The sequence below is a fragment of the Bos indicus genome, chromosome 4, assembly GCF_029378745.1.
Source record: "Bos indicus isolate NIAB-ARS_2022 breed Sahiwal x Tharparkar chromosome 4, NIAB-ARS_B.indTharparkar_mat_pri_1.0, whole genome shotgun sequence".
Classification (NCBI taxonomy): domain Eukaryota; kingdom Metazoa; phylum Chordata; class Mammalia; order Artiodactyla; family Bovidae; genus Bos; species Bos indicus.
In genome coordinates this window covers 116,603,843-116,629,071 of record NC_091763.1, presented here as the reverse complement: position 1 = coordinate 116,629,071, position 25,229 = coordinate 116,603,843, and the positions used below count along the sequence as shown (strand labels likewise).

At 48.2% G+C, this 25,229-nt stretch overlaps 1 protein-coding gene across 3 annotated transcripts in view; it reads right to left on the bottom strand.

Annotated features, from left to right (window-relative positions):
• DPP6 (dipeptidyl peptidase like 6) overlaps positions 1 to 25,229 on the bottom strand; it is a 960,318-nt gene that overhangs the window by 538,897 nt on the left and 396,192 nt on the right. The gene's annotated exons all lie outside the window — the stretch shown is intronic.

Here is a 25,229-nt window from a genome sequence, read left to right as displayed (position 1 = left end):
GATAGTGATGAGCAAGCCAAAGATTCCCAGTACAGACTAATACCTAAGGATGCCCCAGGCTAGTCAACACCCCAGGGACCCTCCCCTTCTGGGGCTCAGATGGAATTCACACAGGATGTTTTTTAGAGGAGGAACAACTGCAAACTAGTTCAGGTTCCCAAAGCCCAACATCATTTGTCAACTTGCTGAGAGCTTTTATTCCATTCCACACAAGAGATTATTACTGGAAAATCCTGATTGGTCACCATTTTTTGTCTCTCTCATTTAATTTCTATACATCTATTAAGCATCTACGATATACCAGGTCTTATTGGGCTACACTACTGGAGAAGACTCTTGAGAGTCCCTGGGACTGCAAGGAGATCAAACCAGTCAATCCTAAAGGAAATCAACCCCGAATATTCATTGGAAGGACCGATGCTGAAGCTGAAGCTCCAATACTTTGGCCACTTGATGTGAAGAGCCAACTCATTGGAAAAGACTCTGATGCTGGGAAAGATTGAGGGCAAGAGGAGAAAGGGGCGACAGAGGATGGAGATAGTTGGGTGGCATCACTGACTCAATGGATTTGAGTTTGAGCGGACTCCAGGAGATAGTGAAGGACAGGGAAGCCTACAGGAGTTCATGCCGCAGCCCAGAGGAATGCAAAGAGTCAGACACAGCTTAGCAACTAAACAACACCAACAAAGGGAGATACTGGGGAAACACAGGTACAGAAAACACAACCTCGGCTTCAAAGGTCACCCAGTCTGGTGAGAAGGCAGACAAACAAGCCGTATCTCCAGATGAATGTGAAGGCACGTGTGTGCAGGGCTAAAGCAAAGGACCCGTGGTTCTCAAAGGCTTTTCTTATAGGACATCCCGCTGGAATGACAGGGGGCCAGGTGGACTAGTGTGGACAGGACTGAGCGGTGGGCTGCCAGTACAGTTGAATGGTGACGATGTGCAAGAAGGTCCTTCGAGGGGCTGCAGGAGATCTAGAGCGCTGGGGTGAGGTGTGAGTGAGGAGGGGGGTGAGGCTCAGATTATAAGGATCCTGTTTATTAAGGGGACAAGCTCTCCCCTGCAGACAACGAAAAAAAGTGTAGGCAATAAAATGCCATAGGCATATTTGCCATTTAGAAAGGTCTCTTCAGCATGTGGAAAATGAACTGGGACAGCAGTTTAGGAGGTTTTTGGAGTTGTCCACGTGAGAAAGAAGTGCCTGAAGTAAAGCGATGGGATGGATACAAAAGAGAAATTAAAATTGCGTATCAGCATCAACTTGAAAGAGCACATTGAGCGATTAAGAGCGAATCCATTTCCTTTGGATACATTCAGGTGCAACAACACAAATAATCTTTTGTAAGGCCCAGCACAAGGCACTGTCCACATGGGAAGCAGTCGCCGCTCGTGTCCCCTTTTATCCGAGCTTTTCCCTGGCGCTGCCCTGTGCCACGTGGAACTTCCAAATAAGCACGTCTGCAGTGATGGGGATATGTCGTAATGATCACACCTCATTCATTTTTCAACGTCCCCTCCATCTGGTCATTCTACCAAGCGCTGGATTTTACCCAACCATTGTATTTCAACCTGAGGGCTCCTTGGTCCCTTAGTTTGATTAATCTGGTCAGGGTGGCTGAAGGAACAAGAAAAGCTCATATGCATAGGACGGACACTTGTGTCCCCCGCAAATTCACACTGTTAACACCTAAGTCCCACACGGAAACTCACATTACCATATGTAACATAGATAGCCAACGGGAACTTGCTGTCTGGCCCCAGAAACTCAAACAGGGGCTCTGTATCAACCTAGAGGGGTGGGGTGGGCAGGGGGATGGGAGGGGGTTCAAAAGGGAGGGGATATATGTATACCTGTGGCTGATTCATGTCGAGGTTTGACAGAAAACAACAAAATTCTGTAAAGCAATTATCCTTCAATAAAAAATAAATAAATTTAAAAAACAGGGATAAAACAAAACAAAGCAAAGAAAAACCCTAAGTCCGACATGCTAGCATTTGGAGGTGGGGCCTTTCGGAGGTGATGAGATCATGAGGGTAGAGCCTCGTGAGTGGGATTAGTGCAGTCTTACAAGACTTCCTGGGGCCCCTTCCATCACCTGAGGACACAGCAAGAAACCTCCATCTAAGAACCTCCGGGAAGCTGGCCCCCACCAGACACAGAGTCTGCCAGAGCCTTGATTGGGACTTCCCATTTCCAGAACTGTGAGAAGTACATTTCTCTTCTTTATTCACTACCCAGTCCATGGTATTTTTGTTACAGTGGTCTGAATGGACTGAGTACACAATTCACCCTGTGTTCTATGAACTCTGGATGAGGAGAGATTACTGGGAAAAATAAAGACCTACAATCTCAACGTCAAGGATGCTCTCTGGAGTCACATAAGACAGGGGTCCCCAACTTCCAAGCTGCAGACCGGTACCTCTGGTCAGATCAGCGGTGGCGTTAGATTGAAGTGGACGATAAGTGCCATGTGCTTAAATCATCCTGAAACCATCCCCCCATCCCTGGTCCATAGAAAAACTGCCTTCCATGAAATCGGTCCCTGGGGCCAAAAAGGTTGGGGACCACTGGCTTAGGAATACGGTGACCACTGTGTCGGCGTAGAGTCTGCTCCCTGCCCAGCTGTGTGTGTCTGGGTGAGTCACGGCCACCTTCTGGCCACGGCACCCCAGCCTGGGCACCAGGGGATGGGGGGCTCTCGCCTTGCTCACTGCCACACCCAGTACAAGCATACAGTAGGCGCTCCCTGAATGTCGTGGCCCTTGAGACAGTGAGAGGACTGAGCCAGCTCGAGGGGGCACAGCGCCTCTGACTTGCACTGTGAATTGGGTACGGTTGGTGTCCTGCGAGCCACTGGCCCACAGATGGAACCCAGACTACAGGAAGGACTCTGTCGTCGGCTTGGTGACCTTTCGCCTGTATTTACAACACGTTCCACATAGAGAGCTTCATCCCACAGGAGCCGGGAGCTGGGACTCAGTGTCTAGATGATTTATGAAGTCTATGAAATATTTTCCGGCCTCGGTTGATGACAGCATTTTATTTTATTTGTCACTGGATATTGTTACTGTAACCCATCTCGCCCTGCTTCTTCGTCACCAGGCTCCGCTTTCCCACGTGGTGTGTTTTCTTCCTCCTTCCATCAGCTTCCATTTAGCATCATCTTCTTCCCTGAAATGCCTTTTTTTTTTTCCTGCCACTAGACAAGCCTCCCTCTTCAGATGGGTCTGCGCTCTTGACACCGTGTATTCATTGAACAAGTACAAAGAGAGAGAGACAAGAGCTTGTCAGTCTCAAAGGGGCAGAGCCCGGGACACTGTGCTAATTTTAAAAATCAATCTTTCCTGAAACTTGCATCTGTATCACTCGCTAGCCCATGATTTTCATGTTTCGTAACTCTCCCTGTCATTTCACTCTACCTGCAACCAGATTTCTTCGAGTGTCCATTAGAATGCCAACTCAAAAAGGGCATTAAGTTGAAATCTGCTTTATTCACCGGCACAAGTGCTTCAGTGTTTGCCACATAGCAGGTGCTGAATAAATGCCTGTTGAAACATTCACTGTTACAGAGGCTTTCTTCCCTGCCATTTGCAGGGAGTAAAACTTGGAGGGATTCATCATATAGATGAAATCGCTTTTGACCAATCATGCCTTCCATGCAGAGAACAACTTATACCTTTACACAGGATCTCATCACCATTCAAACCTGCCTTAAGAAGTGGTCAAGGCATACACCGTCTCCTCCCTAGAGAGGAAGAGCTGCTGAAGGCTGCACGTGCCCAGGGAGGTGGCATGCCAGGTCTCAGGTCCCTCAGTGAGGTCGAGCCACCCCCGGGTGGCTCTGAGTCCTCTGCATGTGGCTGTGATCCCTACAATGGAAACACGGCTGGTGCATCTTGGTGGGGGGATGCGGAATCCCTGGCTTTGCCCAGCCAGGTGGGCAGAGTGGCACCAAGTCCCACGTCCAGTTCACCTGCCTGCATGTCGTCTCTTCCCAGGTCTTGCCCCATGCCTGCCCGCCACCCCAGCGTACACCCCTTCCTCACCTCTGGGCGGAAGGTTCACACAGCAAAGCTCGGTTGCCAGACTGCACAGAGTAAGAGCAATGGATGCACCACACCCTTGTTAAGTCTCCGGATCCAGCAAACTTATCCCGGCTCCAAAGACCACGAGCTGGAGGTGGGGGCGGGGCGGGCGCATGGCCAGGAGGAGGACCAGCTCTTCTCAGACGCACGGTGGCCGAGGGCACTAGTGAGGCCCGTCACGCTCCTGTGCATGACCGTGGCTCTGCCCATTTCACCAGACTCACTTTCCAGAGGAGAAAGTCTCTATGAGGTCGGGGCCAAGTCCTCTAAAACTATTCCGACTCCTTCGAGATGGACCCCACACCTTCACCTTTAATATTCTCGGTCTCCTGGAAATAGAAAGAGTGGGGACGGCTCTGGACAAGCTTCCTTACAGAATGCAGGGCCTGACCCGCCTTTCCTGTTCACCGCGCAGTTCGCTTTTCCTGCTCTGCCAGACGCTGCCGTTTAATTAGGGAAGGCAGCAAATGACAAGAGACCCTGCTGCCAGCCCTTCAGGGGGTCTGGTTCCAGAAGTGTGGCCGGGCCGCTGGTCTGAGCCAGCCACGCAGATGGACCCAGAGGGGAAGCAGATGATGCTCAGGGTCCCTCTGCTCCTGCCAGCTCCTGTCTCCTCCTCAGTCCCCTGCTTATTCTTTTGTCTTCCCTTGTGGACGGAATTCTTGGAGAATAAGTGATGACAGCAGAGGATAGGTCCCCGTGATATGTGTCCAGTGTCATAATAACATCACACTGACCTAAAACAGATGACATAAACCATTAACTCGGGAGGCCTTTTATACTAAGTAGGATCAAACCAGTCCATCCAAAAGGAAATCAACCCTGAATGTTCATTGGAAGGACTGATGTTGAAGCTGAAGCTCTAATCCTCTGGCCACCTAATGTGAAGAGCCGACTCACTGGAAAAGATCCTGATGCTGGGAAAGATTGAAGGCGGGAAGAGAAGGGGACAACAGAGGATGAGATGGTTAGATGGCATCACCGACTCAATGGACATGAGTTTGAGCAGGGTCCAGGAGATAGTGATGTACAGGGAGGCCTGGCGTGCTGCAGTGCATGGGGTCACAAAGAGTTGGACACCACTGAGTGACTGAACAGCAACAAGACAACAGGTCCAGCCATCAGGGAGAGCAAGCAGACAGTGGCCTCAGAGAGGCCAGGGGGCATCAGGAGAGGAGAGCTGCCTCTGGATGGTCCCCAAGGCCACAGTGACTTTCCACCAGGAAGGCACAGATGGCCTCGGGGTAGGGACAGTGTCATGAGAGGGAGAGCTAGCAGACAGTGGCCTCAGAGAGGTCAGGGGGCATCAGGAGAGGAGAGCTGCCTCCGGATGGTCCCCAAGGCCACAGCGACTTTCCACCAGGAAGGCACAGATGGCCTCAGGGGAGGGACAGTGTCATGAGAGGGCTGGGCTTGAAGGCGACCTGGTGGCTGACCCTGGATATTTGGGGAGCCTTGCCTTAAAATTCAGGTCTTGTCCGTAACTTCCTTGCCTGGAAGAGAACGCCCTTTTCCAAGTCACTTGATAGACAGAGGCCATCTCCTTGCAAGGCCATCGGACGACCTGCTGCCTACCTCTATTTCAGTGTCTAGTCTACCTTCCGTAATGGTCTGAGGCACGGTGACCGGCACGGTCCCAAGGACCCCGAGGCTCAGTCTCTGTCCCGAATATGCAGCCAAGGGATTAAGCATCATAAACCATTTTCCTCATGGCTGCTTCGAGGCATGAAGGATAAAATTGGCCCAGGCTGTTGATGAAGCTGGAGACAGCCTGGGGACCTGGGCCGGGGGACCCCTTCCTCTTTTCCTCATCACTAGACAAAACTGTCTCCCGTCTCAGTGACTCCTCCTGCCCTTTCTGTAAAATGTAAGGACTCTTTTTCAGTTCAACGGTCTTGGAAAATTGAATCCTTTCTTTTCTAACCTGCGGCATACAACCTATGAAATATTTAGCACACTGATCAAGAGCAGATATATTTGAAAACCATATGGAGGAATTAGCTATATTTTCTTCGAGGTGTATTTCTGTATGACAGGGAATAACCGGTGACAAATGGCTCTTGAGAATGGAAGGATAAACGGGTTTACGAAAGTAGAGCCCACATCTTTCTTCTCACCAATCTGTCAGAATGAAAAACATGCCAGAGTTTTCCTGCAAAAAGTTAAATTGTTATCTCCTTACACACTTTGCCTTTTCTATATTCTAAACACACCAGTGCTCTGCATATGTTTCATAAACACACGGCAGGAATAATCAGGCTTAAAATGAAACGAAGAGCACCGCGGCATTGTGATGCCAAGGCTTTTTCTCATGAAAAATAGAAGAACCTATGAGGCATCTCAAAAATTATAATATTCACTGTGCTGCCATCTCTTCGCTTTTTAAAAGCACTTCCTCACGAAGAGTTACTATAGCTGTGTTTTAAACACACAGACACACGTATACACGGACATACCTTGGAGATACTGTGTGTGTGGTACCAGACTACCACAATAATGTGAATATTGCAATAAAGCAAGCCCTATGGAACTGTTCGTCTCCCAGTGCACATGAAAGTTCTGTTTATGCTCTACTGTGGTCTAATAGGTGTGCAGCAGAGGGTTTCTCAGGCAGCACGGTAGTAAAGAATCCACATGCCAATGCAGGAGACGCAAAAGATGGGGTTCGATCTCTGGGTTGGGAAGATCCCCTGGAGGAGGAAATGGCAACCCATGCCACAGAGGAGCCTGGCGGGCTACAGTCCATGGGGTCACAAAGAGCTGGGCATGGCTAAGCGACTGAGCACACACACACACATTGTGTGCAACAGCATTATATCTAAATAAACAACACACATACCTTAATTTTAAAATGCTTTATTGCTAATTTTCTGGTGGTGTCTTTGGGGTTTTCTATGTATAGTATCATGTCTTCTGCAAATGGTGAGAATTTTACTTATTTTTTTTACTTTTATTCCTTTTACTTATTTTTCTTGTCTGATTGTTGTGGCTAGAACTTCCAGTACTAAGTCAAACAAAAGTGGTGAGAGTGAGCATCCTTGTCTTGCTCCTGATCTTAGAGGAAATGCTTTCAGCTTTTCACCACTGAGCCTGTTGTTTGCTGTGGTTCTGTCATGCATGGCCTTTATTATGTTGAGATATATTCCCTCTATGCCCACATTTTGGAGAGTTTTATCATAAACGATGTTGAATTTTGTCAAAAGCTTTTTGTGCATCTGTTGAGATGATTATATGGTTTGGATTCTTCAATTTGTTGATGTGGCATATCACATTAATTTACGGATACTGAGAAACATCTTTGCATCCTTGGGATAAATCCCACTTGATCATGCTGTATGATCATTTTAATGCATTGTCAGATTCATTTTGCTAATATTTTGTTGAGGATTTGTGCATCTATGTTCCTCAGTGATACTGAGTTGTAATTTTCTTTTTCTGTGATATCTTTGTCTGGTTTTGGTATCAAGGTGATGTTGGTCTCATAGAATTAGTTTTGAAGTATATGTTCCTTCCTCTGAAATTTCTTAGAATAGTTTGAGATGGACAGATGTTAATGCTTCTCTAAATATTTGATAGAATTCACCTGTGAAGCCATCTGATCCTGGACTTTTGTTTGTTGGGAATTTCTAAATTACTGACTCAATTTCAGTGCTGGTGATTGGCCTGTTCATATTATCTCTTTCTTCCTGGTTCAGTCATAGGAGAGTGCACCTTTTCTAAGAATTTGTCCATTTCCTCTAGGTTGTCCATTTTATTGGCATACAGCTGTTCATGTGTGCTGTGCGAAGCTGCTTCAGCCATGCCTGACTCTGTGTGACCCTAAGGACTGGCCTGTCCATGGGATTCTCCAGGCAAGAATACTGGAGAGGGTTGCCATGCCCTCCTCCAGGGCACCTTCCCAACCCAGGGCTTGAACCTGTGTCTCTTACATCCCCTGCACTGGCAGGCAGGGTTTTTTTTTTTTTTTTTACCACTAGCGCCAGTTGTTCACAGGAGTCTCTTACTGTCTTTTGTATACTTGTGGTGCTGGCTGTAACTTCTTTCACTTCTGATTTTACTCATTTGGCTAACCACCATCTGAGCCTTCAGTGAGCTGAAACCTTTTTGCTGGTGGAGGGCTTGAAATATTGTGGGATTTACCAAAAGGCGACACAGAAAAACTAAGTGAGCCGAGGCTGTTAGAAAAATGCGCCAACAGACTTGCTCAATAAAGGGTTGCTACAAGCCTTCAATTTGTTGGAAAAAAAATGCAATATCTGTGAAGCACACTAAAATGAGGTCTGCCTCTGTGTGCACAGACACAGATACTTATATATAAAATACAAAATGTCCCAGTTTAACCAGTCTTAAGCACGTAAATCAGTGGCAGTAAGTACATTCACAGGCTGTACAACCATCACTACTCTCTGTGCTCAAGGTCCTCAGCACTGCAACATGAAAATCCCTAACCACTAAACAATAAGTCCCCTTTTCTCTCCTGACAGCCCCTGGTAACCTCTAACACTTTCTCTCTCAATGAATTTGCCTCTACTAGATATTTCAGATAAGCAGAATCATAGAGGATCTGTCTTTTTTCCCTGGCCTGTTTCACTTGGTATAATTTTTCAAGTTGATCCATGTTGCAGAATGTATCAGAACCTCACTGTTTTTCGTGTGTGAGTGGCATCCCTTTACATGAGTAGGCCATATTTTATTTGCGCATTCAACAGCTGATGGACACCCAAGCTGCTTCCACCTTTTGGCTGTCAGTCCTGCTGCAGTGAACACCGTACTCACTATCTGATGGGGCACGCTCAGTACCCAAGGCCTTGCTTTGAATACTTTGGGATACTTTGACTGTTTTTAATTTCAGAAATACAATTAATTGGCTGAAATATGCATGAGTTATCCACTTCTTATGTCCTGAAAATCACCTCACAGTTCCTCTAGAATTCAGTAACAATTACCCCACTGGTCTATAAATCAGCTAAGAGCCACCTATAATGGGTTCCTCTCAACTCCATAGACCACAGGGGTTCTGGGACTCAGCCCTCATTCTCCAGTGACCATGATCAGGTGTCTTCTCGTGACTCAGTCCCCATTTGTCAAACAGGGCAAATAATATTTGCCTTGTGTATCTAATGCAATTGTCATGAGGATCAAACGAGGTAATGTTTAGGAAACCTTTGAAATGCAGAAAAGCTCTATGTAGCACAATGTATTATTTTTGAATTTGAAAACAGCTGTTTTCATGCATCTGCAAAGAGGACTGAAATGATGTGGGTCCAGAAACACCTGTTCCCTTGTCTTCATGATGTCAGAACAACAAGCCGGCAGGCTTCCCTGGTGGCTCAGTGGTAAAGAATCTGCCTGCCAGCGCAGAAGACACGGTTCCCATCTGGGAAGATCCATGCCACGGAGCAACTACGGCCATGAGACACAACTATTGAGCCTGGGTTCTAGAGCCCGGGAGCCACGACTGAAGCCCGCATGCCCTAGGGCCTGGGCACGACGAGAGAAACCACCACAAACAGAAGCCTGCCTTCTGGAGCTAGAGAGGAGCCCCTAATCGCCACAACTAGAGGAAGCTTGAGCAGCAGTGAAGACCCAGCACAGCCTTAAGTAAATGAATGAAACTGTGGGCACACACACACACACGCACGCGCACACACACACACACACGCACACACACGCACGCAGGCGCACACACACACCCACACGCGCACACGCACGTGCACACACACACCCATACGCACACACACGCACACACGCGCGCGCACACACACCCACACGCACGCGCACACACACATGCACGCACACACGCACGCTCACACACGCGCGCGCGCACACACGCACACACACGCACACACACATGCACACACACGCACGCAGGCGCGCACACACAACCACACGCGCACACACACGCGCACACACACACCCACACGCGCACACACACACCCACACGCGCACACACACACGCACACACACGCACGCGCACCCACACGCACGCGCACACCCACACGCACACACACCCACACGCACGCGCACCCACACGCACGCGCACACACACATGCACGCACACACGCACGCACACGGGCACACACGCACATGCATGCACACGCACGCACACATACGCGCACACACGCACACACATGCGCACGCACGCACACAGATGCGCACACACACACAGATGTGCGCACACACACATACACACACACGCCAGCAACAAACAGCACAAGGCCCTGTTTAGCCCATGTAGACGGCGGGCATCTGCTATCTGCCCATCGTGCCCACATACACCCGGGGTTGCCTGGAGCTTCCTCTGAGTCCTTCCTGCTGGACCGTCTGACCTTCTATCTGGAAAGATATGGAGCGTCAAGGATGCTCCAGGTCTGTCTGTGGAGGCCTGCCTTCCAGGCATCCCCTGTGTCCTTGGAATTCCCACGGTACCCTGTGCTACATAAGCTTCATAACAGAGATTATCTGTTTCCTGTTATTATTACGATTCCTCTCTGCCTGGAAAGGAGAGTGAGTTCCTTGAGTAAAGGAGCCACGTCTACCCCGTTGCTGTATACCCCACACCTGCTGCTTTGCCTCTAAGTCCTCATTAAGTTCCGGTTGGTGATGACGGCAGTACTGTTGTTGATGACGATGATGACAATGACAATGGCTGACGCTTGCCAGCAAATACCGAGTCCCCAGCCATCTTACAATTCCTGGGCATTAGCTCAATTATCCTTAAATGAGCCCGATGAAGTAGATCATTTCTATCCTCATCTTACAGATGGTAAGCCTAGGCAGAGAAAGTTGGAATCATTTGCTCCAGATGACGGGCACAACTGTGTCAAGTCCAGGATTCAAAGCAGGCGTCTCTTGCAGATTTCAAGCACGGAACGTCTACTCCCACCTCCTTTTGGATGAGTGCTCTAGGGCGATGCAGGAGGGACCTAGGCTTCAGAAGGTGAGCAGATCACATTAGTGGGGCCAGTGGGGCAGGTGGGAACGAGTCCAGTCCCAATCCAGAGAGGGTTATGGTGAACATCGCTGCCTGCCTCCTGACAGAGGGGAGCTGGAGACTGGACATGGGTCTCCCGACCTTCAGGTATGTACAGGTATTGCGCCTGAGGCCACAGTGAGATTTCCAGTGTGTACTGGCTCTGGCCTGAGCAGGGTGTCCCGGCAGGTTCTGGCATTTGAGGGGGAGGGGGGCAAGAGTCATCACCTCTAATTTGATCACCTATTATATAAACACTGGGCTTCCCTGGTGGCTCAGAAGGTAAAGAAACTACCTGAAATGCGGGAGACCCAGGTTCAATCCCTGGTTGGGAAGATCCCCTGGAGAAGGGAATGGCAACCCACTCCAGTATTCTTGCCTGGAGAGTCCCTTGGACAGAGGAGCCTGGTGGGCTACAGTCCATGGGGTTGCAAAGAGTCAGACATGACTAAAGTGACTTAGCAGGCATGCACAGAATGCAGACCACTGCGTCAAAGGTCAAATTCCTCAACATGCGGCATGACTGTAAACAAGAAGCCACTGATATAAACACCTTCTGGTGCTGAAATCCATCTGTGTGGCCAGTTGCAAAGCAGGTCCTATCCAAACTGCATGATTATTCCAGAGATCTTACATGCATGTCTGCTAAGTCACCTCAGTTGTGTCTGACTCTTTGTGACCCCATGGACTGTAGCCCGCCAGGCTCCTCTGTCCAAGGGATTCTCCAGGCAAGAATACTGGAGTGGGCTGCCATTCCCTCCTCCAGGGGATTCTCCTGACCCAGAGATCGAACCTGCGCCGCATATGTCTCCTGCGTTGGCAGGCTGGCTCTTTACCACTATGCCACCTGGGAAGTTCAAGAGATCTTTCACCCAGGTGCAAAATGCATTTGAAATACCACTTAGCCTGATATCCTAAGATCTCCTGGATACACAATATGGTACATCTTTGGACTGTGTGACTCCTTTGATTTTTCCAAAGTTTCATCACAAGCTATGTGATTTACAATGAACAATGCTTGTGTCAAGTCAGATAACACCGTTTGGATGTATCATTCAGTTATGACAGTGAAGACGGAGATCCAGGACTGACTCGTATGATTCAGAACACAGTTCCCTGGGGAAGGAGAGCCTGCCACATGCCAGATGTGGTGCCAGACGCAGCATCTTATCTAGAGTATAAACCCTGGCCTTTAAAACTGCATTCTTATCGCATAACAGTTACCTTTCTCCCATTGACTGGCTGTGTGTCTTTAGTCCAGTTTCTTACCTTTGTCAGCTTCCTCCCTATAAAAATGAAGTGCTGACTGTCCCAAACTCACGGGATGGATGATATGTTAATACATACAAAGCAGCTAAAACAGGGCTGGACGCAGAGTGAACGGTCACCTTAGGTCAGCTCTTACATTGCATTATCAGAACGAGATGTAAGGAAATAGAAAAGTGTCAACACTGGGATTTTCCTAGGAATGATTTTTAACCTACATATACAGTAAGTCTAGAGAATCCCAGGGACGGGGGAGCCTAGTGGGCTGCCGTCTATGGGGTCGCAGAGAGTCGGACACGACTCAAGCGACTTAGCAGCAGCAGCACAGTAAGACTCCCACATATGAATGCATTCCATTCTGAGAGTGCGTTTATAAGTCCAATTTGTTCATAAATCCAACAAAGTTAGCTTAGGCACCCAACTCACACACTTGGCTATATATAGTGCTGTACTGTAATACGTTTGCAATACTTTTCACGTAAATAATACATAAAGACAAACAGCAGAAAAAAATAAAGCATTTTTAATCTCACAGGACAGTACCTTGAAGAGCACAGTAGTCCAGCCCAACAGCTGGCACACAGGGGCTGGCATCGAGGGAACGGGCAGGAATGACTGGAGGGAGGAGGGGTGGGAGATGATGGAGCCGGAGGATGGCCAGCGATGGGAGACGGAGGACCAGCTGCAGGGTCACTCACGCCTGACGCTGATGGATGCACGTTCGCATCTTTGAAAGTTCGCAGCTTCAAGGTTCGTACGTAGGGAGCTTCCTGTATGTGGTTATTGGAGTGATAACAAACTCACTGGTTACCATTATTAATTAAATCCCAACATCAGTTGAATTAGGAACTAACTGACAAATAGGCATAACCATGGCGATCATTTACTGAACAGCTCCAGGAGTCCCTGCCCTGCGCTGGGTCCATCGTGCCCTCCCCACAGCACCCTGCCGTGGTGACACTGCTCCAGGAGCCCACGCCCTGTGTGGGTCCATCGTGCCCTCCCCACAGCACCCTGCCGCGGTGACACAGCTCCAGGAGCCCATGCCCTGCGCTGGGTCCATCGTGCCCTCCCCACAGCACCCTGCCGTGGTGACACTGCTTCCTGAATAAAGGAACTGAGAGACCAGGCACGCATGTGCTGTGTCAAAGGTCACAGACGGATTAAGTGGACGGCGGCTCCAGCCCGGGGCCTGCCGCCCCCAGAGCCAGGGGCTTCCTGAACTCACGCCACAGGCATGGGTGTGCCTCAAAATGGGGTGGGCTTTAGAGATGCTTCCCCAGAAAGAGTCCCTTAATGAAGCCTTAGCTCAAGTTCATGAAGCTCAAAGGGATACATTTATAATGCTCATTTGCATTTTGTCTAACCCTCATGAGCTCCACAATGCAAACTTTAAAAAAAACCACTAATATGAAAGTAAAAGTTTTCTTGGGCTGCAAAATCACTGTGAATGGTGACTGCAGCTATGAAATTAAAAGACACTTGCTCCTTGGAAGGAAAGCTATGACAAACCTAGACAGCATATTAAAAAGCAGAGAGAACACTTTGCCGACAAAGGTCCACATAGTCAAAGCTATGGTTTTCCAGTAGTTCTGTATGGATTTGAGAGTTGGACCATTAAGAAGGCTGAGCACTGAAGAATTGGTGCTTTCAAACTGTGGTGCTGGAGAAGACCCTTGAGGGTCCCCTGGACTGCAAGGAGATCAAACCAGTCAATCCTAAAGGAAATCAACCCTGAATACTCATTGAAAGGACTGAGGCTGAAGCTGAAGCTCCAATACTTTGGCCACCTGATGCAAAGAGCCGACTCACTGGCAAAGACCCTGATGCTGGGGAAGATTGAGGGCAGAGAGGAGAAGGGGAGCACAGAGGATGAGATGGTTGGATGGAATCACTGACTCAATGGACATGAGTTTGAGCAAGCTCCGGGAGATGGTGAAGGACAGGAATGCCTGGCGTGCTGCAGTCCACGGGGAGTTGAACACGAACTACAACTGAACTACAGCAACAAGAGGAACCACTGTGTCGCTTCCAGTAATGACAGGCCAGCCACACTTCCATGGCTCCAGAGCTATTTCTCCCACTGTTGGCCCATTGGCATGCCGTGATGGGAGATAAACAATTATTTTACTTTTCTCTATGCTAAATGCAACTTTTCTTTCAAAATATCCTGCTGGTTATTCTCAACATCTATTGAGAGTTATAAAATTGTTCTAGGCTTTGAATAGGACCTGTGCATCATTATTCTAAACAATGGCCTAATATGCTTATTATCTCACTAGGAAAACGCAGGGCATCTCCCAGAGGTCTTTAGAACTGTTTTTGTTTTTTGTTTTTTAAGGATCATCTGCTGTGCAGGGAGTGCATGAGGCTTTTTAATCTAAAGTTAAATACATCTGCAGACAAATGGTCTAAGAGTCAAACCAAACCCTAGGAATAGCCAACACGTTCCTCAACAAACAATACCCTTAAGTAGATGATCTGACCCCCGTCCAGGCTTCCCACATGGCTGGGCAGGTAAAGAATCTGCCTGCAGTGCAGGAGACCTGGGTTCATCCCTGGGTCGGGAAGAGCCCCTGGAGGAGGGTGTGGCAACGCACTCCAGTATTCTTGCCGGAGAATCCCATGGACAGAGGAGCCTGGTGGGCTACAGTCCATGGGGTCACAAAGAATCCAACTCAACTGAGTGACTAATGCATGTCTCACCCCCAATGTAATTAAATGTTATGTTTCATTCAGTTCTTCACCGTCCTTTGTGGATATATGAATATCCTTTTCTAAGAGTTTATCTGGATTCAAAAATCAGACCAATGAGACTCTGCAATCTAAACACAGTTATCGTCAGTTCCACAGTAAAAAAGGCTCACATGAACACAACACTGTTTTTGTTTTTAAATCCACACACAGGCATGGCACGTTACTCTAAATATTACTGTATTTACACGTCTGTCCCAATAAATAATACCCTTCAAAGCTGCCACCTCAGAAAGCCACAGTCTCATCCCCATGACCCTGCCATTAACAGTAACCTAGGAACATCCTGACCAGGGTGAGTCTGCGGACCACAGATGAAAATCAGTCACAAAATTTCATGACCATTTTTTAACTCTACATAAAAGAAACTTTGAACTGTGGTGTTGGAGAAGACTCTTGAGAGTCCCTTGGACTGCGAGGAGATCCAACCAGTCCATCCTAAAGGAGATCAGTCCTGAATATTCACTGGAAGGACTGATGCTGAAGCTGAAACTCTAGTACTTTGGCCACCTGATGTGAAGAACTGACTCATTGGAAGAGACCCTGATACAGGGCAAGGTTGAAGGCGGGAGGAGAAGGGGAGGACAGAGGTTGGGATGGTTGCATGGCATCACCGACTCGATGGACATGGGTTTGAGTAAACTCCAGGAGACAGTGAAGGACAGAGGAGTCTGGCATGCTGGGATCCGTGGGGTCACAAAGAGTTGGACACGACTGAGCAGCTGAACTGAACTGAACTGAACTGAAAAGCATCTAGACTGATCAACCAGGGTATTCTCCGTACTTGCCTCTGAATGATTAGATCTACACACGCAAATCTCATATATGTACTTGATACACACACCACTCACATACCACAAATACACACTCACACACACCACATACATACACACTGGACACACACACACAGATACACGCACACACACACACATGCATGCACGCACACACACACATGCACGCACCCACACACACACAGGTGCACACACACACACACACACAGGGACACTCACACGTCTTTCCCTAAATGTCTATGATTTAATGGCATCATCAAACATTTTCAAAAAATGTGGTGAAGATGTTCAAACACTTCCACATACGTGTGGAACAAGAACACCCTTCATCAAACGAGCCTCTGATTTCACAGGGGCTGCTCTGGATGGATACATTTTTAAAAAATTAATTATTTTAATTGGAGGCTAATTACTGTACAGTATTGTAGTGGTTTCTGCCATACATCAACACGAATCAGCCACGGGTGTACATGTGTCCCCCATCCTGAACCTCCCTCCCTACTCCCTCCCCATCCCATCCCTCTGGGTCATCTCAGCGCACCGGCTTTGAGTGCCCTGTTTCATGCATCAAATTTGGACTGATAATCTATTTCACATATGGTAATATGTTTTCTATGCTATTCTCTCAAATCATCCCACCCTCGCCTTCGCCCACAGAGTCCAAAAGTCTGTTCTTTACATCTGTGTCTCTTTTGCTGTCTCCTGTATAGGGTCATCGTTACCATCTTTCTAAATTGCATGATACATTTTATCACGACCGCTCCGAAGTCACAACTGAACAACACGTATAAGAAGACTGTGTACCGTTCAGTTAATGAAGATGTTGGGACCCGAGGCTCACAGGAACCGACCCTGTGTTTCCACCAGGAGCCAGGGTTCAGTGTTCTCGGCGACTTCACAGAAGGGAAGCTCCACGGACATGCGACGAGGCTGTGTCCAGAGCCCGTCAGGTCCACCTTCCTCTTCACCTGAAGCCGAGTGGGGCTTCCCCTGCACCCAAGCCGTCTCTACCCCAAGATCAGAGCACCCTCACATCCAATTTAATTCTTGACCTCATCCACACCGCTTCCTAATCAGTGCTTTCCTGGCTGTGGGAAGGGGCATTTCCCTCTTTCCTCAGCCTGGCCCACACGTCCCACTGTGCCTCTAAAGCACGCGTCATCACTGAGAGGCTTCAGGGGCAGGGACGTCAGCTGGAGCCAAACTGGAGTGATCTGAGCGACCCTAGAAAAAATCAGTGAGCAGTTCTGAGCCAAAGCCGCCTTGTTTCTGAAATGGGAATAGTAACCACCCACAGGGTTTTGGTCTGTGTTTCTAAGACAATGCCCATAGGTTTGGCAGGGGGAACCATGGCCGACAATAGGTTATCAATAGGAAGAGGTCAGCTTATTCCTCCTTGTCTGTTGCATGTGTGTTAGTTGCTCAGACTCTTTGAGTCAGAAAGTGTCTGACTCTTTGTGACCCCATGGACTGTAGCCTGCCAGGCTCCTCTGTCCATGGGATTCCCCACGCAAGAATACTGGAGTGGGTTGCCGTGCCCTCCTCCTCCCAACCCAGGGACTGAACCTGAGTTTCCCATTGGCAGGCGGGTTCTATACCACTAGTGCCGCCTGGGAAGCCCTCGCTAACCCTGTGCTGGGCTCAGCTGTGTCCAACTCTTTGTGATGCCATGGACTGTAGCCCACCAGAGTCCTCTGTCCATGGGATTCTCCAGGCAAGAATAATGCAGTGGGTTGCCATTCCCTTTTCCAGGGGATCTTCCCAACTAGGGATTGAATCCATGTCTCCTGAATTGCAGGCAGATTCTTTACCACCTGAGCCACCAGGCAAGCTCCTATTTGTGCATTCTGGGATAAACAGAGATGTCCTAGACACCAGCAGAGTCTGACAAATCTCAACTCTCAGAGCTACAGGAGAAGTGTCTGGATTCCAGAGCTACAGGAGAAGTGTCTGGATTCCTAGGAGTTTTCACACCAAGCTCTGAATTCAGAGCCCTTAGCTGTGGACAGCATGGGTGGGGATGTGGAGATAGAGAGGGTGGAGGGCCCTGATCACAGACTGAGTCCTTCATAAGAGGCAGGGCAGCAGCCTAAGGGGCTCGGCCATTCTTAACAATTTTAACATTTACTATGAACGAGCAATTAACTTACAGTGTTCAGTTCAGTTCAGTTCAGTCGCTCAGTCGTGTCTGACTTTTTGCGACCCCATGAATCGCAGCATGCCAGGCATCCCTGTCCATCACCAACTCCCAGGGTTCACCCAAACTCATGTCCATCGAGTCGATCATGCCATCCAGCCATCTCATCCTCTGTCGTCCCCTTCTCCTCCTGCCCGCAATCCCTCCCAGCATCAGGGTCTTTTCCAATGAGTCAACTCTTCGCATGAGATGGCCAAAGTATTGGAGTTTTAGCTTTAGCATCAGTCCTTCCAATGAACACCCAGGACTGATCTCCTTTAGAATGGACTGGTTGGATCTCCTTGCAGTCCAAGGGACTCTCAAGAGTCTTCTCCAACACCACAGTTCAAAAGCATCAATTCTTCAGTGCTCAGCTGTCTTTATAGTCCAACTCTCACATCCATACATGATCACTGGAAAAACCATAGCCTTGACTAGATGGACCTTTGTTGGCAAAGTAATGTCTCTGCTTTTGAATATGCTATCTAGGTTGTTCATAACTTTCCTTCCAAGGAGTAAGCATCTTTTAATTTTATGACTGCAATCACCATCTGCACTGATTTTGGAGCCCCAAAAAATAAAGTCTGACATTGTTCCCACTGTTTCCCCATCTATCTGACATGAAGTGATGGAACTGGATGCCATGATCTTAGTTTTCTGAATGTTGAGCTTTAAGCCAACTTTTTCACTCTCCTCTTTCACTTTCATCAAGAGGCTCTTTAGTTCCTCTTCCCTTTCTGCCATAAGGGTGGTGTCATCTGCATATCTGAGGTTATTGATATTTCTCCCGGCAATCTTGATTCCAGCTTGCGCTTCCTCCAGCCCAACAACTTACAGTTACCACTTACAGTGTAACGAGTCCCAAAACAACTGACTTAGGACAGAAAGGCCCACATCAACAGGCTTTCTATAAAATAAACCAAGTGATTCACCCATGTGAGAAACACAGAGGCACATGACCTCTGAGATGTCCACGTCTGGAGACAGAGCTGCTAGCCTTGGTCATGAGTACGCACCTGGGGCAGGTGTGCCTGGGAAAGGTCAAGGGAAGACCTGCAGGAGAGAGGTCAGTGTCTGCCTCTGTCTCTGACGTCAACCTTGGTGGCTCAGATGTTAAAGAATCTGCCTGCAGTGCGGGAGACCTGGGTTTAATGCCTGGGTCGGGAAGATCCCCTGCAGAAGGGAGTGGCAACTCACTCCAGTATTCTTGCCTGGAGACTATACTGAGCGACTGACACTTTCACACACACTTGGATGATCATGTTTGCCAGAAATGTGGTTCAGTGGCCTGGGACTATGCTAATGCATGTAACAGTGATGGAGACAGAGTATTGTGTGTTTAAAAAGGTCACTTTTCATTGAAAAAATTATTCCTAACATTTTGAAATAAAATACTCAAGAAAAGTTATTTGTGACAGTCTCTAGGTCCATCCACGTCTCAATAGTCCATTGTATATATGTACCACATTTGCTGCTGCTGCTGCTAGGTCACTTCAGTCGTGTCCGACTCTGTGCGACCCCACAGAGAGCAGCCCACCAGGCTCCCCTGTCCCTGGGATTCTCCAGGCGGGAACACTGGAGTGGGGTGCCATTTCCTTCTCCAATGCATGAAAGTGAAAAGTGAAAGTGAAGTCGGAAGTGAACTAAATCAAAGAGAAAAACAAATATCATATATTAATGCACATATGTGGAATCTGGAAAAAAACTGGTGTAGACGATCTTACTTACAAAGCAGAAATAGAGACACAGAGGTAGAGAACAAATGAATGGACACCAAAGGGGGGACAGGGGAGTGGCTGGATTGGGAGATTGGGACTGACATGTATATATACACTATTGATACTATAGATAAAATAGATAACTCATGAGAACCAAACTCACACAACACTAAAACAGCTGTACTCCCAAACATATTAAACAGCAAAATGAATTGTCAAAAAATATAAGAAAAGCAGTGACTTCAGATCTGGATTGTTGTTGTTTGGTCACTGCTGCTGCTGAGTCACTTCAGTCGCGTCCGACTCTTTGTGACCCCGTGGACTGTAGCCTGCCAGGCTCCTCTGTTCATGGGATTTCCAAGGCAAGAACACTGGAGAGGGTTGCCATTTCCTTCTCCATCAGAGCTCGCTAGGTTTAAAATTACAGTCATGGTTTGTCAGAGCCAGCTTTGGAATCTGATGTACATGGCGCTGCAATGCTTTTACAATGAATGTAAATGAAAAATCCAGACAGACTTGCAGATTTTAGAAACGAGTGTCTGAGCAAAGAAAATCTTAGTTGGCATGTCTGCATTTGACTCATTGAAGACTTAGACCATCTTCTTTCGAGTACAGAAGAATCCCAGTTCAGTACACACTGCAGTTCAGGGCTTCACGCTTCTGGACGTCGAGAGGTCAAGGCCTTCTCTTGGCTGCAGGCCGGCGCTGTCCATGGCCATGCAGATGGTCAGGGGCTGAGCAGATGCATCTCCACTCGTAGAGCAGCTGCCCGCACACGAGACCGGCTCTGCTTGGACATGGCTCCTGTAGCCCTGCTTGGGGAGCTGGCTGCCCTGCTTGGGTGTGATCTTACTCGTGCTGCCAGGACTGGAACAGGGGTTCCTATCTGAGGAACCAGAGAATCCCATGGAAATGCTGATCGGAACTCAGGAACCTGGCAATGAGGCTTCCATCTCACAAAGAGGACTTTGGGTAGAGGGAAGGGCCAGGGCCAGGAATGCAGGATTCTGCAGCTGTAAAGATCCTGGGAGATCATAAAGCAGCCTGTCTGATTCCTGCTGGGACCCTGAGTTCTCAGGGCTTTGGGACATCAGGAGGGAACCAGCACCTTGGCTGAGATGCTCTCCAACAGCATGTGGCATTGCTCACCCTTAAAAACCCTCTGGTTATCCAGCGCCCTCACTTTCTGAAATAGGAGGAATAAAGGCAGGGAGAGGCATTCACAGAGAATCACCTGGAATCGTTCCATGGGGAGTGCTGTGTTTCTCCTGATTGTTGGTGCTGCTATAACGATGTCTTTCTACTTGTGCCAACCCGACTCTGCGGTCCTGGTTGCGTCTTGAGAGAAATCCTTCCAAAGAACCTGCCCCTCCCCCCAGTCTCTTCTACATAAAAAAGCCCAGAGTTTATACTTTACTTCTTAATTGCAGTTTAAAACATGCAGCTCATCAATGAAAGTGAGTGTAATCACAGATCCCACGAAAGGTGGAGACAATAATTTTTTCTCTGTTCTTTTTATAATCTTCTGTAACGAAATGCATGGTTGCACAGATCATTATCCACTGATAAGGCTGTATTTTGCTTCCATATAAAAGGTGCATTGCCCTTGGGTGTGGGTAAACGGCCTCTTCACAATTGTAAAGTTAATGGTCATCATAGTGGGGAGTGGTCTTCCTAGGTGGCTCAGTGGTAGAGAATCCACCTGCCAATGCAGGAGACACAGGAAATGCTGGTTTGACCCCTGGGTTGGGAAGATCCCCTGGAGAAGGAAATGGCAACTCACTTCACTATTCTTGCCTGTAAAATTGCATGGACAGAGGAGCCTGGTGGGCTACAGCCCATGGGGGTAACAAAAGAACTTGCCATGACTGGGTGATGGAGCTCACACGCATCGTAAGGGGCAGAGCGGGCCTTGCCCGGCCACACGGCCTGGCAGAGACACAAGCCGCGTCTCGTCATTAACTGCTGCGGTCTTGTGGGGGGCGGGTGGCTCCTCTGGCCGTGGTCCTCAGCCTGCAGCTGTTTCCCACACGTCCAGAGCCCCCCTTTCTCTGCTCTGCTTCCTTCATTCTGTTGTTGAACATCACACAGCTAGTGGCAGAGAGGCTGAGCTGAACACAGAGGACCCTCCAGTCCTGGCAATTTCAAGTCAATGTGACTCAAAACAAGAAAGACCAAAAGGTCCTTGGGACAAAGGATGAGTCAGAGAAATAGTACCAGACCTCTGCTGTGTCCACTGATGGGTGGAACTCCTCTATGCTAGAAAAGTGAGGTTATATACATGTAAAGTCCTTGGGGAGAGAAATGGTAACAGAGGCTCTGGTGGGAAGACTATCAAAAGGGCGCATTTGCTTGTTGAGCTTATCACCTCACACTGGGGTCAGAACGTCCATCATCAAAAAGACTATAAACAAAAATGCTGGAGAGGATGTGGAGAAAGGGGACGCTCTTGCACTGTTGGTGCGAACGTAAATTGCTGCAGCCACTATGGAGAGCAGTATGGAGAGTCCTTAAAAACTAAAAGTAGGTTTACCAGTGATCCTGCAATCCCACTCCTGGGCATATATCCAGAGAAAACCATAATCCCTATGTTCACAGCGGCGCTATTTGTAATAGCCACGACATGGAAGCAGCCTAACATCCACCACCAGAGAGACAGATGAGTAAGGTGTGGCACATACATACGATGGAATATTACCCAGCTGTAAAGTGGGTGAAATAGTGCCCTTTGCAGCAACATGGAGGGACCTGGAGATTATCCTACTAAGTGAGTAAGTCAGAGAAAGACGACTACCATATGTATCACTCATACAACAGCAACAAATCAACCTAATTAAAAAAGATACAAATGAACGTGTTCACAAAACAGAAACAGACTTACAGACATGGAAGACACACTTGTGGCTAAAAGGGGAAACGGGGTGGGGAAGGACAAATCAAGGGCTTGGGACTGACACGTACACACTGCTGCTGCTGCTGCTGAGTCACTTCAGTCGTGTCTGACTCTGTGTGACCCCATAGACGGCAGCCCACCAGGCTCCCCCGTCCCTGGGACTCTCCAGGCAAGAACACTGGCGTGGGTTGCCATTTCCTTCTCCAATGCATGAAAGTGAAAAGTGAAAGTGAAGTCGCTCAGTCGTGTCTGACTCTTCGCGACCCCATGGACTGCAGCCCACCAGGCTCCTCCGCCCATGGGATTTTCCAGGCAAGAGTACACACTACTACATGCAAGACAGATAACCGACAAGGACCTGCTTACGGAAGAGCACTGGGAATTCCACTCAGTATTCTATGATAAGTTATGTGAGAAAAGGATCTAAAAAGGAATGAATACATATATAACTGAATCACTTCATTGTACACCAGAAACTAACTCAAGATTGTAAATCAACTATACTCCAATAAATTAAAAAAAATTTTTTTTAATAACAGCCCCCCACAAAAAGAAAAGGGTGCATTTTCTTGGGAGCATGTGACACTTCAGGTTTGCAGAGAGAGGTCCTGCAAAGCAGAGGTCCTGGGGGCTCCAGGGACAGAAATCTTCAGACCTGAAAGCGGGTGGGTCTCAGGACCAGGCGTGGGGTCAGCAGAGGCATGTGATGGGAACAGCTCGGGTGCGGCATCAGGACAGCATGGCAACACCCACTAGTTCCTCATTCTTTAGCAGCCGAGGTCCAGGGGAGGTCACTCTTAGGGTCACTTCTCCCGCTCTGCAGCTCTTTCTCCCACCCTCTTCCTTAGCACTTGGTTGTTTTTTTAAAGAGTTTTCATTTTTTTAATGTAGACCATTTTTAAAGTCTTTATTGAATTTGTTACAATATTATTTCTGTTTAATGGTTTGTTTTTTCCAACGGAGGCATGTGCGATCTCTGCTTCCTGATCAGGCATAGAAGCCCCACCCCCTGCATGGGAAGGTGGAGTCTTAACCACTGGACCACGGGGAAGTCCCTCTAGTGCACGTTAAGCATCTCTGTATGTTTCCCCTCAATAACACTCCCCATGCCCCCCTCCCTCTGCACTGCTCACCTGCAGTGGGAGTTTTGAAATGAGCTTCAGTGAAACTCTGGAGACCCCCACATGTCTCAGACCCAATTCCAAATAAGGCCAACGTGGCCAGCGTTCAGCCACGACTCTTCAGGTGCGACTGAAGCAGCCAGTGCACGGCTGGGCAGACCCCCGCTGTGGAGTTCTCACCCAGGCAGTGTTCTAAATGCTTCCCCTTGGATTAATGTCCATTTCAATTACACTAATAAAGTATATGGAACTAAAGCCCCAGCTGTCCCAAAAGGGCCGTAAGGAGTAACAGAGGTGTGTCCTCTGTGGTCCGAGGTAATGCACCAAGTGAAGCATGCTTTTCACTTTGATGAACATTCCATTTAATTAAAAGTAAATATTAGGAGAGAGCCTGTCCAAAATGGACGGACCATGCAGGGCTAATTCAGCAGAGGATAGGGAACACTCGGGTAGAGCTCTAGTTCAGTCCAAGGCCCTGTGCTTGCAGCTGGGGACCCGCAGGTGAATAAATTAGTGTCTTCTTGTCCAGAAGCTACTCATCTCTCCAGGGACAGAGACACACAGAATACATCAAGATGCTGGATGTAGAGGGATTCTCAAGACCGTCCTACTTCAAGCCAGGAAACTTACTGTTGAAGGTGGTCCTTCACTATCACCCAAGGGCTTTGGTTACAGACCTTGTGCACAGCATCATGTTTGTGGAGCCCTATACCAAAAGCAGAGACATTACTTTGTCAACAGTCCATCTAGTCAAGGCTATGGTTTTTCCAGAGGTCATGTATGGATGTGAGAGTTGGACTATAAAGAAAGCTGAGTGCCAAAGAATTGATGCTTTTGAACTGTGGTGTTGGAGAAGACTCTTGAGAGTCCCTGGGTGTTCATTGGAAGGACTGATGCTGAAGCTGAAACTCCAATACTTTGGCCACCTGATGCAAAGAGCTGACTCATTTGAAAAGACCCTGATGATGGGAAAAATTGAGAGCAGGAGGAGAAGGGGATGACAGAGGAGGAGATGGTTGGATGGCATCACCAACTCAATAGACATGAGTTTGAGTAAACTCCAGGAGTTGGTGGTGGACAGGGAGGCCTGGCATGCTGCAGTCCCTGGGGTCTCAAAGAGTCAGATATGACTGAACAACTGAACTGAACTGAACTGATACCAAGGTCACAGGTGTAAAGCCTTGTGCCAAGCCCAAAGATGTGGATCCGTGGTACCAAGGTCATCTCCAGAACTGACCAAGCCCCATAGCAACCGTTGGCATGAACCCCTCTGACTTAAACCAGTAGGCTCCCTGACATTACATTAAGTAAAAATACCCACCCAATAGCACCCTAACCAATCACCTAATGCCACTCTTTCAGGGGAGTTTTCTCTGTCTTGAGGCCACTAAGCCCACAAAAGACGTCAGCTCTTCCTTTGCTGGCCCGTTGTCCTAACAGCATCTCCT